The sequence below is a fragment of the Triticum urartu genome, chromosome 1A (assembly GCF_056163025.1).
Source record: "Triticum urartu cultivar PI428250 chromosome 1A, HENAU_Tu73, whole genome shotgun sequence".
NCBI lineage: Eukaryota > Viridiplantae > Streptophyta > Magnoliopsida > Poales > Poaceae > Triticum > Triticum urartu.
The window spans coordinates 358,927,446-358,944,005 of NC_141873.1; positions in this window are offsets into that span (position 1 = coordinate 358,927,446).

Sequence of the window (16,560 nt, forward strand, 5' to 3'; positions counted from 1 at the left end):
TCCACGAAGAAGCAACCACCCACAAAGGGTCCATGAAGAAGCAACCTTGTCTATCCCACCATGGCCATCGCCCACACAGGAATTGCCTCACTAGCGGTAGATCTTCACGAAGTAGGCGATATCCTTGCCCTTACAAACTCCTTGGTTCAACTCCACAATCTTGTTGGAGCCTCCCAAGTGACACCTAGCCAATCTAGGAGACACCACTCTCCAAGAAGTAACAAATGGTGTGTAGGTAATGAACTCCTTGCTTTTGTGCTTCAAATGATAGTCTCCCCAACACTCAACTCTCTCTCATAGGATTTGGATTTGGTGGAAAGAAGATTTGAGTGGAAAGCAACTTGGGAAAGGCTAGAGATCAAGATTCATATGGTAGGAATGGAATATCTTGGTCTCAACACATGAGTAGGTGGTTCTCTCTCAGAACATATGAGTTGGAATGGTGTATGCGTTCTGATAGCTCTCTCAATGAATGAGAAGGAGGTGGAGGGGTATATATAGCCTCCACACAAAATCCAACCGTTACACAGTTTTCCAATCTCGGTGGGACCGAATCAATAAACTCGGTCGGACCGAAAATGTAAACCTAGTGACCGTTAGAGATTTTCGGTGGGACCGACTGGATCAACTCGGTGGGACCGATGTGCTAGGGTTAGGGTAAATCCAAAACTCGGTTTGACCGATTACTCAAACTCGTGGGACCGATTTGGGTAATAAGTGAAACTGAGATTTGACCAAGCAAACTCAGTGGAACCGATTGCATATTCTCGGTGGGACCGAGAATATTGCAATGGGTAATAGAGAGTTTGCAAGCCCATCTCAGTGAGACCGAGATCCCATCGGTGAGACCGAACTGATTAGGGTTTGGCAGTGGCTTAAGACAAGTGGAACTCGGTGGCACCGGATAGGAATAATCGGTAGGACCGAGTTTGGCTTAGGGTTTAGGTCATATGTGGAAGTGGGAAAGTAGCTGAGGCTTTTGGAGCATATCACTAAGCACATGAAGCAAGAGGCTCATTAAGCAACACCTCATCCCTCCTTGATAGTATTGGCTTTTCCTATGGACTCAATGTGATCTTGGATCACTAAAATGTAAAATGAGAAGTCTTGAGCTTGAAGCTTTAGCCAATCCTTTGTCCTTAGCATCTTGAAGGAGTTCCCACAACTTTTAGTCCATGCCACTCCATTGTTGAAATTATCTGAAACATGCTAGATCGAAATGTTAGTCCAACAAGAGATATGTTGTCATCAATTATCAAAACCACCTAGGGAGCACTTGTGCTTTCAATCTCCCCCTTTTTGGTAATTGATGGCAACATACATCAAAGCTTTAGATAAAGATATAAAGAACAGCAAGTAAAGCTTTGGAAGAACATGTAACAAGCATAGGCTCCCCCTACATGTATGCACTCATGTAAATATGAAATGTGGAGGCATGTGAGAGCATAACCATGACAGAGTAGGCAATGTGTTACATGTATCTTGGCCATATGCATCAGAGCAAAAGATTATCAAGGAAAATACCTTCATGCTCATGAGTCCTTCTTGCAAACAGTATGTACATAAGCAAGAACTTCTCATACTCATGATTTTGATGCATATACTTACCTTGTGGTCTTGAGTTGGTTTAGGATGGAATGAACCTGCACAAACAAGGTTAGATAACACAGGTACATCCACTAGCTAGAGAAAACAAAAGAAGCCACAAGAATACCAAGACTGGTATGACATGTAGAGAGTGAGTACAAGGTACCACATAGAATTCAACATGTCCCCAAGAATAATGATATGCAATGAATTTGACTGATTTCTTTCCCTTAGGTGTCTTGCTCCCCCTGAGTCTGACATGGGATATTGGGAGAAGATAGGAAACAGAAAATCAGAGCTGAAGGATATGAATAGAACTAAATTCAAATGAGTTCATATGAACATGTCTTTCCCCCAAAAAGACATGTGGCATCTCTCCTCTTGAACATCAAGCATCTGGGATCCTTGAGTATTCTCTCCCCCTTGGAGATTTCTTTCTTCCCCTTAATATATGGGATCCTTGAGTATTATCTCGCCCTTAGTACTTTCTCCTTTGTAGGTGATAAGCATTTGATGTGATCTCTCTCTCTCTGATGATAAGCTTTGATGTGATCTCTCTCTCCCCCTTTGACATCAATTTCCAAGAAGGTTTTTCCTGGAATCCGTCGAATAGGTTTGGTCCTTGAGATTCAGTGCAAAGCAGTGAATAAAACTGTGATGCTTGTAGAGGACAAGATTCATTGAGTGGAGCTGGATCAGAAGAAATATAGAATATGTGGCAAACTGGTTTTCCTTTTGCGAAATCGGTGGCACCGAGTGGCATGTTTCGGTAGTACCGAAGGGATTCGGTTGGACCGAAAATAGAGATTCGGTGAAACCGAGTTCATCACAGAGAAAAACACTTGTCACCTCAGCTCACTAGTCAAGTAAGATCTCACAAAGATTTGCAATGAATTTAGCTGAAAGATTTGCAAGGAATTTGATGCAGAATTATGCAGAACAAAAACCAAAAAGAATAGAGTGAAAGTTTCTAGATGAAGTTGTTTTTTTATTGAAAAAGAAAGAAACAAATATGCAAGGGACAAATGCAATAGCTCAGAAAAGAACACAAGAGAACTTCATCTAGAATTGGGCGGTGACATAGTCACCTATGTTAGAGTATATTGACTTAGGAGTCAAGTGAGAACACTTGATCATAGGTCATACTCATCGTTTAAGCTCAAAATGGGGTTACCATTTTTCGTTTAAGCATCTTGATGTATTCACATCTTGTTGAGTTGCTTTGACTCATGTGTTGGAGTAAAGCTTCTCTAAGATGGAATAACATACCTTGGGTGGTGATGTGGTTCTTGCTCATGTAGTTGAACTTGTGTGGGTGCTCAAGGTTGATGTAGTTCATCAAGAGTTGGGAGCACCACTTGGAGTTTGAGTTCATCTACCTACATGGGTTAGTTCTTGCAAGGAAGAGCACTTGTGTATCCAAAAATGACAATCATGAAGCTTAATATAGAATTTGTCAAAGGATATGTTTGAATGGTTTTGTGCTTCCTTGTCTTCAACCACTATTGTGTAGAGTCTTGGTGATGTAGAGATTGCTCAGGATATGAATGAGTCGCAATCTCATGGAATTGGATTCAACCAAGTACCTACATGGGTTAGACAACATGCAAGGTGCAAATATATCCAAGACATAAGATAGTTATCATAAGAGATATATCATGGATTAGTCATAAGCTCATGTCTTGCATGTATCCAATGGAGTTTCTACTCCAAGTTCGAAGCATCAATGATGTTCAATTCTCCTCTCAACCTGCAAAACACTTTCTCATCAAGCGGTTTAGTGAATATATCCGCTAATTGCCTATCGGTGCGAACATGCTTAAGATTGATGTCACCCTTAGCAACATGATCTCGAATGAAATGATGACGAACTTCAATATGCTTAGTTCGAGAATGTTGTACAGGATTATGACCAATTTTGATAGCACTTTCATTGTCACAAAGCAGTGGAACATGTTTCACATAAATCCCATAATCTTTAAGAGTTTGGGTCATCCAAAGTAATTGAGCACAACATGAACCAGCGGCAATGTATTCAGCTTCGGCGGTGGATAAGGATACCGAGTTTGTTTCTTGGAAGACCAAGACACAAGAGATCTACCAAGAAATTGACAAGTACCCGAAGTGGACTTTCTATCAACCTTGTCTCCGGCATAATCCGAGTCGGAATAGCCAACAAGATCAAAAGAAGACCTCTTAGGATACCAAATGCCAAAATTTGGTGTATGGATTAAATATCTCACTATCCTTTTCACAGCCTTAAGATGACAATCTTTAGGAGCAGCTTGATATCGTGCACACATGCACACACTTAGCATAATATCGGGACGTGAAGCACATAGGTATAACAATGAACCAATCATAGAGCGATAAACCTTTTGATCAACCGGTTCACCATCTTTGGTTAAATCATTATGTCCACTAGTAGGCATGGGTGTAGACATACCTTTGCATTCTTGCATATTGAACTTCTTGAATAAGTCCTTGGTGTACTTTGTTTGAGAGACAAATGTACCTTCCTTAGTTTGCTTGATTTGCAAACCGAGAAAGAATTTGAGTTCACTCATCATAGACATCTCAAACTTCTCTGACATTAGCTTTCCAAACTTTTCACTAAAGAGAGGGTTAGTTGAACCAAATATGATATCATCAACATAAATTTGGCATACAAATAGCTCTCCATTAACCCTTTTAGTAAAAAGAGAAGAATCAATTTTACCAATTTCAAAACCACTTGTAGTAAGGAACTTGGTTAAGCATTTATACCATGCTCTAGGAGCTTGTTTAAGACCGTAAAGAGCTTTGTGAAGTTTGTAAACATGATTTGGTTTCTTAGGATTGATAAAGCCGGGAGGTTGTTTGACATAAACTTCCTCCTCTATTTCACCATTTAGAAAAGCACTTTTAATGTCCATTTGGTACAAGGTGATGTTATGGTGATTAGCATAGGCAAGTAAGATACGAATGGACTCAAGTCTAGCAACAGGGGCATACGTCTCACCATAGTCCATACCTTCGACTTGTGTGTACCCTTGGGCGACGAGACGTGCTTTGTTGCAAACCACTTGTCCATCTTCATCTTGCTTGTTGCGGAACACCCATTTGGTACCAATGGTGTTGTGGCTGTTGTCAGGCTTCTCGACCAATGTCCAAACTTGGTTTGTCTCAAAATTATGTAGCTCTTCATGCATAGCGTTTATCCAATCTGGATCTTCCAATGCTTCTTCAACCTTCATAGGTTCAATGCTAGAGATGAATGAATAGTTTTCAAAAAAGTTAGCTAAACAAGTTTTTGAGCGAGTGATTCTCCCGGTTTGTATATCATTGAGGATTTGCTCGACGGGATGATCTTTGGCAATTCTTGCTCGAACTCGTGAGAGCTTTTGCTTGGGTCTTCGTTGAACATCTTCTTAATCTTGTTCTTCTTCTTGGCCTTCTTCATTGTTGACGTCATCGTTCTCTTGTCGTGGTGGAGAAGGAGGTTGTTGATGTTCGTCTTGACGTATTTCCTCGTTTTCTTCATCTTGATGTGTCCCACATGTGGATGCTTCCGTGTCGATTCTTGGTTCACCTTGTCGTGAAGTAGAAGCTTCCACTTGGACGGATGAAGTACTCTCCTTCACCTCCGTTGGACGAATCTTGCCAATGGACAAGTCTTGAATTGCTTCTGAAGGGTCTTTGTCTCCTACATCAATTGGCAATTGCTCTACTTGCGAGCCATTAGATTCATCAAACTTCACATCTACCGTCTCTTCAACCTTTCGGGTGAAATTGTTGTAGACACGGTAAGTGTGAGAGTTTGAGCCATAACCAAGTAGAAAACCTTCATGAGATTTAGGAGCAAACTTTGAACGACGATGCTTATCAAGAATGTAGCACTTTGAGCCGAATACTCGAAAGTATCCAACTTGAGGCTTGTTACTGGTGAGGAGCTCGTATGCCGTCTTGCCGAGTAGCTTGTGAAGATATAAGCGATTTGTTGCGTGACAAGTTGTCTCAACCGCTTCTGCCCAAAAGTGCTTTGGCGTCTTGTATTCATCAAGCATCGTTCTTGCCATTTTGATGAGCGTCCGGTTCTTCCTCTCAACAACTCCATTTTGTTGAGGTGTGTACGTAGCCGAGAACTCGTGTGAAATCCCTTCTTCATCAAGAAAGGTGTCCACATTTGCGTTCTTGAACTCCGTTCCGTTGTCACTCCGAACCTTCTTGATCTTCACATCAAACTGATTTTGGGCTTTCCTAGCGAAGTTTCTGAAGATCTTCTGGACCTGCGACTTGTCATTAAGAAAGAACACCCACGTAAATCTTGAAAAGTCATCAACTATAACTAGACCAAAAGAATTTCCACCGAGACTCTTGTAGGCGTTGGGACCAAAAAGATCCATGTGAAGTAGCTCTAGTGGCCTCCTTGTGGTCATGATGTTCTTCACGGGATGTCTTCCTCCAACCTGTTTACCTGCTTGACAAGCACTGCAAAGTCTATCCTTATCAAATATGACATCATTAACTCCAAGGATATGATTTCCTTTAATAAGCTTGTCAAGGTTTCTCATGCCAACGTGACCTAGTCGTCTATGCCACAACCAACCTTTTGAGGATTTAGCAACAAAGCAAGTTTTAGGTTGTGCCTTTTTAGAGAAATCGACAATGTAAAGATCTCCTCTACGCATACCCGTAAAGACCATTTTATGATTGTCTCGACGAAATACTTGGCAATCTACCTCAGTAAATAGGACATTCAAACCGAAATCAGCAAGTCTAGATACTGAAAGTAAGTTGTAGCCCAGAGATTCAACGAGCATGACATTTTGAATGGAACTATCATGTGAGATGGCCACCTTACCAAGCCCAACCACTTTACCCTTTGAATTATCACCAAAGGTGACATATTTTCGAGGGCCGTCATTTTCAGCAAGCTCACGAAACATCTCTTCATCTCCGGTCATATGATCAGTACATCCACTATCAAGAACCCATTCCTTTCCTCCTGATTCATATCCCCGAAGATTTGCCATAAGACCAAAATGTCTCATTGCATCATCAAGATCGAATTCACTATCATCATCATCATAATATTCATGTTCATCATGATCTTGTGATTCATCATTTCCTAGAGAGGGTAATTCATCAGATAAATGATCATCAAAGTGGTCACTTTTATGAATTCTTATAGCTTTGAGTATGATATCATTAATGATTCCAACATCTCCTTTAGCATGCTTAAGATTGGCAAGTTCAAAAAGACATTTACCAAAACTAGGATCACTAGAGTTCATCTTACTCAAGGCAATAGATATATGGAGAATTTCATCCAAAGTTTTCAAGGAATGATCGGGAAATCGTTCCTCAAGAAATTTCCATATAGTATAGGCACAACATTGAGTAGGCAAACTAGCAATCAAGTTTTTGGGCAATCCTCTAATGATGACCTCAATAGTTCTAAGATTGCGAATCATGTCAATATCTTCATCTAAGGTGGGATGCAAAGGATCGATATGAGGTGCACAGGGGCTAGCAATATACTTGTTCAAATGATATTGATTGAAGATTACAAGCATCTCATTTTTCCACTCATGAAAATACTTTCCATCAAGAATAGGCACTCTATGTCTAAGACTCCCTAGAGTAGACACATCCATCTTCCTCCAATGGTGATTAAACCAAGGCAATGGAGACCAAAGCTCTGATACCACTTGTAGGATCTAGAAGTAGATGTGTCTAGAGGGGGGTGATTAGACACATAATGCTCAAGTTGCAATTTTTAAGCTTTTTTGGTTTAAGTGAAGTTTAGGCACAATTTCAACACACATAATACATATCAAGCAAGCATGCAAAGAGTATATGAGCAGCGGAATATAAAGCATGCAACTTGCAAGAATGTAAAGGGAAGGGTTTGGAGAGATCAAACGCAATTCGAGACACGGATGTTTTTCCCGTGGTTCGGATAGGTGGTGCTATCCTACATCCACGTTGATGGAGACTTCAACCCACGAAGGGTAACGGTTGCGCGAGTCCACACAGGGCTCCACCTAAGGGTAACGGTTGCGCGAGTCCACACAGGGCTCCACCCACGAAGGGTCCACGAAGAAGCAACCACCCACAAAGGGTCCACGAAGAAGCAACCTTGTCTATCCCACCATGGCCATCGCCCACATAGGACTTGCCTCACTAGCGGTAGATCTTCACGAAGTAGGCGATCTCCTTGCCCTTACAAACTCCTTGGTTCAACTCCACAATCTTGTCGGAGGCTCCCAAGTGACACCTAGCCAATCTAGGAGACACCACTCTCCAAGAAGTAACAAATGGTGTGTAGGTAATGAACTCCTTGATCTTGTGCTTCAAATGATAGTCTCCCCAACACTCAACTCTCTCTCATAGGATTTGGATTTGGTGGAAAGAAGATTTGAGTGGAAAGCAACTTGGGAAAGGCTAGAGATCAAGATTCATATGGTAGGAATGGAATATCTTGGTCTCAACACATGAGTAGGTGGTTCTCTCTCACAACATATGAGTTGGAATGGTGTATGCGTTCTGATAGCTCTCTCATTGAATGAGAAGGAGGTGGAGGGGTATATATAGCCTCCACACAAAATCCAACCGTTACACAGTTTTCCAATCTCGGTGGGACCGAATCAATAAACTCGGTCGGACCGAAAATGTAAACCTAGTGACCGTTAGAGATTTTCGGTGGGACCGACTGGATCAACTCGGTGGGACCGATGTGATAGGGTTAGGGTAAATCCAAAACTCGGTTTGACCGATTACTCAAACTCGGTGGGACCGATTTGGGTAATAAGTGAAACTGAGATTTGACCAAGCAAACTCAGTGGAACCGATTGCATATTCTCGGTGGGACCGAGAATATTGCAATGGGTAACAGAGAGTTTGCAAGCCCATCTCGGTGAGACCAAGATCCCATCGGTGAGACCGAACTGATTAGGGTTTGGCAGTGGCTTAAGACAAGTGGAACTCGGTGGCGCCGGATAGGAATAATCGGTAGGACCGAGTTTGGCTTAGGGTTTAGGTCATATGTGGAAGTGGGAAAGTAGCTAAGGCTTTTGGAGCATATCACTAAGCACATGAAGCAAGAGGCTCATTAAGCAACACCTCATCCCTCCTTGATAGTATTGGCTTTTCCTATGGACTCAATGTGATCTTGGATCACTAAAATGTAAAATGAGAAGTCTTGAGCTTGAAGCTTTAGCCAATCCTTTGTCCTTAGCATCTTGAAGGAGTTCCCACAACTTTTAGTCCATGCCACTCCATTGTTGAACCTATCTGAAACATGCTAGATCGAAATGTTAGTCCAACAAGAGATATGTTATCATCAATTATCAAAACCACCTAGGGAGCACTTGTGCTTTCAAAAACGAAGTATGGACTTTGACTGACTTGCACTTGGATCTTTAAAAAGAAGACAGACACGGATGGTAATGTGACCATCTATAAAGCTCGGCTTGTCGCTAAGGGTTATCGACAAGTTCAAGGGGTTGACTACGATGAGACTTTCTCACCGGTAGCGAAGCTGAAGTCCGTTCGAATCATGTTAGCGATTGCCGCATTCTATGATTATGAAATATGGCAAATGGACGTCAAAACGGCATTCCTTAATGGTTTCCTTAAGGAAGAATTGTATATGATGCAGCCGGAAGGTTTTGTCGATCCTAAGAATGCTGACAAGGTGTGCAAGCTCCAACGCTCGATTTATGGGCTGGTGCAAGCATCTCGGAGTTGGAACATTCGCTTTGATGAGACGATCAAAGCGTTTGGGTTTACGCAGACTTATGGAGAAGCCTGCGTTTACAAGAAAGTGAGTGGGAGCTCTGTAGCATTTCTCATATTATATGTAGATGACATACTTTTGATGGGAAATGATATAGAACTATTGGACAGCATAAAGGCCTACTTGAATAAGAGTTTTTCAATGAAGGACCTTGGAGAAGTTGCTTATATATTAGGCATCAATATCTACAGAGATAGATCAAGACGCCTCATAGGTCTTTCACAAAGCACATACCTTGATAAGATATTGAAGAAGTTCAATATGGATCAGTCTAAGAAGGGGTTCTTGCCTGTGTTGCAAGGTGTGAAATTGAGCTCAGCTCAATGTCCGACCACGGCAGAAGATATAGAAGAGATGAGTGTCATCCCCTATGCCTCAGCCATAGGTTCTATTATGTATGCCATGATGTGTACCACACCTGATGTAAACCTTGCCGTAAGTTTGGTAGGAAGGTACCAAAGTAATCCCGGCAAGGAACACTGGACAGCGGTCAAGAATATCCTGAAGTACCTGAAAAGGACTAAGGAAATGTTTCTCGTTTATGGAGGTGACGAAGAGCTCGTTGTAAAGGGTTACGTCGACGCTAGCTTCGACACAGATCTGGATGACTCTAAGTCACAAACCGGATATGTGTATATTTTGAATGGTGGGGCAGTAAGCTGGTGCAGTTGCAAGCAGAGCGTCGTGGCGGGATCTACATGTGAAGCGGAGTACATGGCAGCCTCGGAGGCAGCGCATGAAGCAATTTGGGTGAAGGAGTTCATCACCGACCTAGGAGTCATACCCAATGCGTCGGGGCCGATCAAGCTCCTCTGTGACAACACTGGAGCTATTTCTCTTGCCAAGGAGCCCAGGTTTCACAAGAAGACAAGGCACATCAAGCGTCGCTTCAACTCCATTCGTGAAAATGTTCAAGATGGAGACGTAGATATTTGTAAAGTACACACGGACCTGAATGTAGCAGATCCATTGACTAAACCTCTCCCTAGAGCAAAACATGATCAACACCAGAATTCCATGGGTGTTCGATTCATCACAATGTAACTAGATTATTGACTCTAGTGCAAGTGGGAGACTGTTGGAAATATGCCCTAGAGGCAATAATAAAAGCATTATTATTATATTTCCTTGTTCATGATAATTGTCTTTATTCATGCTATAATTGTGTTATCCGGAAATCGTAATACATGTGTGAATAATAGACACCAACATGTCCCTAGTAAGCCTCTAGTTGACTAGCTCGTTGATCAACAGATAGTCATGGTTTCCTGACTATGGACATTGGATGTCATTGATAACAAGATCACATCATTAGGAGAATGATGTGATGGACAAGACCCAATCCTAAACATAGCACAAGGTCGTATAGTTTGTTTGCTAGAGTTTTCCAATGTCAAGTATCTTTTCCTTAGATCATGAGATCGTGTAACTCCTGGATACCGTAGGAGTGCTTTGGGTGTACCAAACGTCACAACGTAACTGGGTGACTATAGAGGTATACTACGGGTATCTCCGAAAGTGTCTGTTGGGTTGACACGGATCAAGACTGGGATTTGTCACTCCGTATGACGGAGAGGTATCACTGGGCCCACTCGGTAATGCATCATCATAATGAACTCAAAGTGACCAAGTGTCTGGTCACGGGATCATGCATCATGGTACAAGTAAAGTGACTTGCCGGTAACAAGATTGAACGAGGTATTGGGATACCGACGATCGAATCTCGGGCAAGTAACATACCGATTGACAAAGGGAATTGTATACGGGGTTGCTTGAATCCTCGACATCGTGGTTCATCCGATGAGATCATCGAGGAGCATGTGGGAGACAACATGGGTATCCAGATCCCGCTGTTGGTTATTGACCGGAGAGTCATCTCGGTCATGTCTACATGTCTCCCGAACCCGTAGGGTCTACACACTTAAGGTTCGGTGACGCTAGGGTTGTAGGGATATGTATATGCAGTAACCCGAATGTTGTTCGGAGTCCCGGATGAGATCCCGGACGTCACGAGGAGTTCCGGAATGGTCCGGAGGTAAAGAATTATATATAGGAAGTGCTATTTCGGGCATTGGGACAAGTTTCGGGGTCACCGGTATTGTACCGGGACCACCGGAAGGGTCCCGGGGGTCCACCGGGTGGGGCCACCTGCCCCGGGGGGCACATGGGCTGTAGGGGGTGAGCCTTGGCCTATATGGGCCAAGGGCACCAGCCCCAAGAGGCCCATGCGCCTAGGGTTCAAGAAGGGAAGAGTCCCAAAAGGGGAAGGCACCTCCTAGGTGCCTTGGGGAGGAGGGATTCCTCCCTTGGCCGCACCCCCCCTAGGAGATTGGATCTCCTAGGGCCGGCGCCCCCCCCTTGGACTCCCTATATATAGTGGGGAAAGGAGGGCCTCTCATACCACATCTTTGGTGCCTCCCTCTCCCTCTCCAACACATCCTCCTCCTCCTCCATAGTGCTTGGCGAAGCCCTGCCGGAGTACTGCAGCTCCATCAACACCACGCCGTCGTGCTGCTGCTAGGGTTCAAGAAGAAGGAGACGTTACGCTGACCGTACGTGTGTTGAACGCGGAGGTGCCGTCCGCTCGGCGCTTGGATCTCCGGTGATTTGGATCACGTCGAGTACGCCTTCCTCATCCCCGTTCTTTGAACGCTTCCGCGCGTGATCTACATAGGTATGTAGATGCAATCCAATCACTCGTTGCTAGATGAACTCCTAGATGGATCTTGGTGAAACCGTAGGAAAATTTTTGTTTTTTGCAACGTTCCCCAACAACTCTAAGTACTGTACACTCTGCTTTGCGGCCCACTCTCAGCCACAGACCGCAGAGCGACTGTCCGGCGAGCGAGAGCACAAGCCAAAAGGCGGAGGGAACACAAAAAAGATTGAGGGGGGCTTGAACAAAGCTGAGTCGGCACCCTCCGCATAAAACTTGCAATGCTAAAAGCAAACATTTGATATATCTGCGTGGACTAACTTTGTCTTTTTCATGATCATTTCCATGAACACTCGCCAAAAAACCTCCGCCCAACTTTGCCAAGTTGCCCGGAGGCTTGGGGGCTACTGTCGGAGTAATTGGACACGGATACCCCGAAGACGGCGAGACAAGAATTCAAGACATCGGGGCTAGCAAAACCCCTCAGTCCAACTACCTGGCCGGCGGCTGACTGCTGGCTGCTGACTGCTCCACCAGGCCGACTGCTGGCTGCCGACTGCTCCACCAGGCCGATTGCTGGCTGCCGACTCCTCCACCAGGCTGATTGTTGGCTACCGACTACTCCACCAGGCCGACTACTGGCTGCCGACTCCTCCACCAGGCTGACTGCTAGATGCCGACGACTCCACCAGGCCTACTGCTGGCTGCCGACTCCTCCACCAGGCCGACTGCCCGAAGTCAACTGCAGCCTGACGAGACACCGACGGGACGACCATACCGCGACGTCATCTACAGTGTACCGTGTCCCCTGAGTACTGATTTATAAAGTACCCCAGGGGACAAGCATGACATGCACCATGCCACTAGCCATGCCTACATAGCTTGGCTTGTAAGCTACCCAAGGTAGCTTACAACCAAAGGCACTACCACCCATGCCAACTCCTATATATATAGGCACACATCCATCCATCAGGGGATGGACTCACACACTCACCCACACACACAAGCTAGCTAGCTAGCAAGAGAGCTAGCTAGCAATCCATCCATCCACTCCTACGGGCAAGCATGCCCAGGCACACCCATTCGGCCAAGAGCAACGGCCACCATGCCACATGCATATACGAGGCCAGATGCCTATGGCACTGACCTCATATACAGCTCCAGGAGCACTCTGTACCAGATATACCACATATACTCAGACATGCAGGAGTAGGGGTGTTATCTCTCCGGAGAGCCCCGAACCTGGGTAAACTAGCGCGTGATACTCGCATACCCTTCCCTGGATATTCCGGCAGCAGTCTTGCCCTCACACGAAGCCACCTTGTGGCATATGTCGGCTTGCACCCCCCCCCCCCCCGTGAGAATACCATGACACCCGTTTAGGTCATATTGGTGTAAAGCGCATGAAGAAAATCCATGCTGATGGGCTTTTGGAATCACTTGATTATGAATCAGTTGATGCTTGCGAACCATGCCTCATGGGCAAGATGACTAAGACTCCATTCTCCGGAACAATGGAGCAAGCCACAAATTTGTTGGAAATCATACATACTGATGTATGTGGTCCGATGAATATTGAGGCTCGCGGCAGGTATCATTATTTTCTGATCTTCACAGATGATTTGAGCAGATATGAGTATATCTACTTGATGAAACACAAGTCTGAAACATTTGAAAAGTTCGAAGAATTTCAGAGTGAAGTGGAGAATCATCGTAACAAAAATAAAAGTTTCTACGATATGATCGCAGAAGGGAAATATTTGAGTTACGAGTTTGGCCTTCAGTTAAAACAATGTGAAATAGTTTCACTACTCACGCCAGCTGGAACACCATAGTGTAATGGTGTGTCCGAACGCTGTAACCGTACTTTATTAGATATGGTGCGATCTATGATGTCTCTTACCGATTTACCACTATCGTTTTGGGGTTATGCATTAGAGACAGCTACATTCACATTAAATAGGGCACCATCTAAATCCGTTGAGACGACACCGTATGAACTATGGTTTGGCAAGAAACCTAAGCTAACATTTCTTAAAGTTTGAGGTTGCAATGCTTATGTGAAAAAGTTTCAACCTGATAAGCTCAAACCCAAATCGGAGAAGTGCATCTTCATAGGATACCCAAAAGAAAATGTTGGGTACACCTTCTATCACAGATCCGAAGGCAAGATATTCATTGCTGAGACTGGACCCTTTCTAGAGAAGGAGTTTCTCTCAAAAGAAGTGAGTGGGAGGAAAGTAGAACTTGATGAGGTAACTGTACCTGCTCCCTTATTGGAAAGTAGTTCATCATAGAAATCTGTTCCTATGACTACTACACCAATTAGTGAGGAAGCTAATGATGATGATCATGTAACTTCAGATCAAGTTACTACTGAACCTCGTAGGTAAACCAGAGTGAGATCCGCACCAGAGTGGTACGGTGATCCTGTTCTGGAGGTCATGTTACTTGACCATGACGAGCCTACGAACTATGAGGAAGCGATGATGAGCCCAGATTCCGTGAAATGGCTTGAGGCCATGAAATCTGAGATGAGATCCATGTATGAGAACAAAGTATGGACTTTGATTGACTTGCCCATTGATCGGCGAGCCATTGAGATTAAATGGATCTTCAAGAGGAAGACGGACGCTGATAGTAGTGTTACTATCTACAAAGCTAGAATTGTCGCAAAAGGTTTTCGACAAGTTCAAGGTGTTGACTACGATGAGAGTTTCTCACTCGTATCTATGCTTAAGTCTGTCCGAATCATGTTAGCAATTGCCACATTTTATGAAATCTGGCAAATGGATAAACAAAACTACATTCCTTAATGGATTTATTAAAGAAGAGTTGTATATGATGCAACCAGAAGGTTTTGTCAATCCTAAAGGTACTAACAAAATATGCAAGCTCCAGCGATCCATCTATGGACTGGTGCAAGCATCTCGGAGTTGGAATATACACTTTGATAAGTTGATCAAAGCATATAGTTTTATACAGACTTGCGGTGAAGTCTGTATTTACAAGAAAGTGAGTGGGAGCACTATAGCATTTCTGATAAGTATATGTATGACATATTGTTGATCGAAGATGATGTAGAATTATTCTGCAAAGCATAAAGGAATGTTTGAAAGGAGTTTTTCAAAGAAAGACCTCGGTGAAGCTGCTTACATATTGAGCATCAAGATCTATAGAGATAGATCAAGACGCTTGATAAGTTTTTCAATGAGTACATACCTTGACAAGATTTTGAAGTAGTTCAAAATGGAACAGTGATAAAGGAGTTCTTGCCTGTGTTACAAGGTGTGAAGTTGAGTAAGACTCAAAACCCGACCACGGCAGAAGATAGAGAGAGAATGAAAGTCATTCCCTATTCCTCAGCCATAGGTTCTATAAAGTATGCCATGCTGTGTACCAGACCTATTGTATACCCTGCCCTGAGTTTGGCAAGAAAGTACGATAGTGATCTAGGAGTAGATCGCTGGACATTGGTCAAAATTATCCTTAGTGGAATAAGGATATGTTTCTCGATTATGGAGGTGACAAAAGGTTCGTCGTAAAGGGTTACGTCGATGCAAGTTTTGACACTGATCCAGATGACTCTAAGTCTCAATCTGGATACATATTGAAAGTGGGAGCAATTAGCTAGAGTAGCTCCATGCAGAGCATTGTTGACATAGAAATTTGCAAAATACGTACGGATCTGAATGTGGCAGACCCGTTGACTAAACTTCCCTCGCAAGCAAAACATGATCACACCTTAGTACTCTTTGGGTATTAATCACATAGAGATGTGAACTAGATTATTGACTCTAGTAAACCCTTTGGGTGTTGGTCACATGACGATGTGAACTATGGGTGTTAATCACATGCTGATGTGAACTATTGATGTTAAATCACATGCCGATGTGAACTAGATTATTGACTCTAGTGCAAGTGGGAGACTGAAGGTGCCCTATAGGCAATAATAAAGTTATTATTTATTTCCTTATATCATGATGAATGTTTATTATTCATGCTATAATTGTATTAACTGGAAACATAATACATGTGTGAATACATAGACAAACAGAGTGTCACTAGTATGCCTCTACTTGACTAGCTCGTTGATCAAAGATGGTTATGTTTCCTAACCATGGACATGAGTTGTCATTTGATTAACGGGATCACATCATTAGGAGAATGATGTGATTGACTTGACCCATTCCATTAGATTTGCACTTGATCGTTTAGTTTGTTGCTATTGCTTTCTTCATAACTTATACATGTTCCTATGACTATGAGATTATGCAACTCCCGTTTACCAGAGGAACAATTTGTGTGCTACCAAACGTCACAACGTAACTGGGTGATTATAAAGGTGCTCTACAGGTGTCTCCGAAGGTATTTGTTGGGTTGGCGTATTTTGAGATTAGGATTTGTCACTCCGATTGTTGGAGAGGTATCTCTGGGCCCTCTCGGTAATACACATCACTTAAGCCTTGCAAGCAATGCAACTAATAAGTTGGTTGCAAGATGATGTATTACGGAACGAGTAAAGAGACTTGCC